Raw genomic sequence first — 2,631 nt, 5'->3', positions numbered from 1 at the left:
ACCTACGGATAATAGGAGTAGATGAGAATGAAGATTTTCAACTCAAAGGACCAGCAAATATCTTCAACAAAATTATAGAAGAAAACTTCCCAAACCTAAAGAAAGAGATGCCCATGAACATACAAGAAGCTTACAGAACTCCAAATAGACTGGACCAGAAAAGAAATTCCTTCCGACACATAATAATCAGAACAACAAATGCACTAAATAAAGATAGAATACTAAAAGCAGTAAGGGGGGGCTGGTGCCCCCGCGCCCCCTTCGTCCGCCATGCGCGCCCTGCCGGCCAGCCAGATAAGTCCGGTTTCTTCTGTGGAGGGTACGCAGTTAAAGCCTTGATTTCCTGGATCTGGTAACATGGCAAAAGATGTGTGGTATCTCTTGTAGCCGTCCACCCATCCACAGTCAACACACTTGGGAAGCAGCTTTTGCCAAAAACCTTCGGACAGTCCAATGTCAATATCACACAGCAAGTGGTGATTGGCACGCCTCAGAGACCAGCAGCATCCAACACTATTGTGGTAGGAAGCCCACACACTCCCAACACGCACTTTGTGTCCCAGAACCAGACGTCTGACTCCTCACCTTGGTCTGCTGGGAAGCGGAACAGGAAGGGCGAGAAGAATGGCAAGGGCCTGCGGCATTTCTCCATGAAGGTGTGTGAGAAGGTGCAGAGGAAAGGAACCACCTCCTACAATGAGGTGGCTGACGAGCTGGTGGCAGAGTTCAGCGCTGCTGACAACCACATCCTACGAAACGAATCAGCTTACGACCAGAAGAACATCCGGCGGCGTGTCTAAGATGCCTTAAATGTGCTAATGGCCATGAACATCATCTCCAAGGAGAAGAAGGAGATCAAATGGATCGGCTTGCCCACCAACTCAGCTCAGGAGTGCCAGAACTTAGAGGTCGAGAGGCAGCGGAGGCTGGAGAGGATCAAACAGAAGCAGTCACAGCTCCAGGAGCTCATCCTGCAGCAAATTGCCTTCAAGAACTTGGTGCAGAGAAATCGCCAAGCCGAGCAGCAGGCCCGCAGGCCGCCTCCTCCCAACTCTGTCATCCACTTGCCCTTCATCATTGTCAACACCAGCAGGAAGACAGTCATTGACTGCAGCATCTCCAATGACAAATTTGAATATCTGTTTAACTTTGACAACACGTTTGAGATCCACGATGACATTGAGGTGCTCAAGCGCATGGGCATGGCATGTGGGCTGGAGTCTGGCCACTGCTCTGCTGAAGACCTCAAGGTGGCCAGAAGTTTGGTACCAAAAGCTCTAGAACCATACGTGACAGAAATGGCTCAGGGATCCATTGGTGGAGTATTCGTCAAGACAACAGGTTCTACATCCAATGGCACAAGGCTTTCTGCCAGTGATTTGAGCAATGGTGCAGATGGGATGCTGGCCACGAGCTCCAATGGGTCTCAGTACAGCGGCTCCAGGGTCGAGACCCCTGTGTCCTACGTTGGGGAGGATGATGACTACGACGATGACTTTAATGAGAACGATGAGGAGGATTGATTACTCAACCCGTAGACCCCTCTCCCCTTCGAATCAGCTTCAGGAAAGACATGTATAGAGAAAAGAAACTTAAAGTGGGGCTTTCTGTTCTTTTTGGCCTACTCCCAAGAAGATACCCGAGAGTTCTGGAGTTAGATGTGCAGCTCCAAGTGAGGAGTGTGCGCAGTTTGAGCCTAGCTGCGGATGTGTTGTGAAGCCAGCGTGCTAATGCAGAGCCTCTTTTAGGATTTTATGGTTTCTCTCTTTTCTCTCTTTTTTTCTTTTCTTTCTTTTTTGAGTTTGAAGCTTATTTTGCCCCTCAACAGTTGTTGCTGGGTTTGCCGAGGAAACTCTACTGCGCCCACACCAGTGACAATGACGAAGTGCTGCCCTGCCTCCGATGTCCAGCACCCAGGTGGTGGACAGCCAGGCTTTAGGATGAAGTTTTCCATTTGTTAAATCATGCAGTGTCCGAAGAACCAAGCCAGTAGCACAGCTCTACTGTTTAACAAGCGCCATACGTCTTATTATGACTCCTTCCTTAAATTATATTGACTGTTGTAATTCCATCGCATCTGGACACCTTTTCTCTATTGCAGCAACAAATTGCGAAGTAGATTTTGTTTGTTTGTTTTCTTTTTGTTTGGAAGAAGTTTACTGCCACGCTGGTGCAGCTATGGAAATTATTTAGAAAGTTTGATTATGGTAAATTTGCCTGATTTCTTACAGGCTATGTTTGGAAACTTTTTATTATATAGTTGTTTACATACTTATAAGTCTATCATTTAAAGACGTGTAGTGAAACAAATGTTGTATTTGTTTCATGAGCATCTTCCTGTAATCTATTATAAAGTTGAAATTAAACATAGAGAATGTTTTAACAGTTTTTTAACTCAAAATTTGTCAATCATTTTTAATAGTTCTTTTTTTATAAAAAGAAAAAGGAATTTAAGGACAGGCAATAGTCTCTTAAAATTTATTCACAAGAACCCATTAACTGCACAGTTGCCCTTAGCTGCCTGTTCTAAAATGATGGTCTTTTTATTGAAACACAAATAAACTTTTCTGTAATATTTTATGGAATATAAAGAGACTTTAATTGTTTGACTTGTTTAACTAAGCACTGTTA

The 2,631-nt window shown here is 44.7% G+C and overlaps 2 pseudogenes; both read left to right on the top strand.

Moving 5' to 3' along the window:
* The first annotated feature begins 270 nt into the window (after positions 1-270).
* On the top strand, positions 271-800 carry LOC147000818 (transcription factor Dp-1 pseudogene; annotated as a pseudogene).
* Positions 288-2,199, top strand: LOC147000817 (transcription factor Dp-1 pseudogene; annotated as a pseudogene).
* The last annotated feature ends 432 nt before the right edge of the window (positions 2,200-2,631 follow it).

The sequence above is a fragment of the Mus caroli genome, unplaced genomic scaffold (genome assembly GCF_978045245.1).
Source record: "Mus caroli unplaced genomic scaffold, Mus_caroli_1 scaffold_16, whole genome shotgun sequence".
NCBI classification, from domain to species: Eukaryota; Metazoa; Chordata; class Mammalia; order Rodentia; family Muridae; genus Mus; species Mus caroli.
The sequence above is the reverse complement of the archived record's forward strand: the minus strand, read 5'-3'. Positions and strand labels throughout refer to the sequence as shown.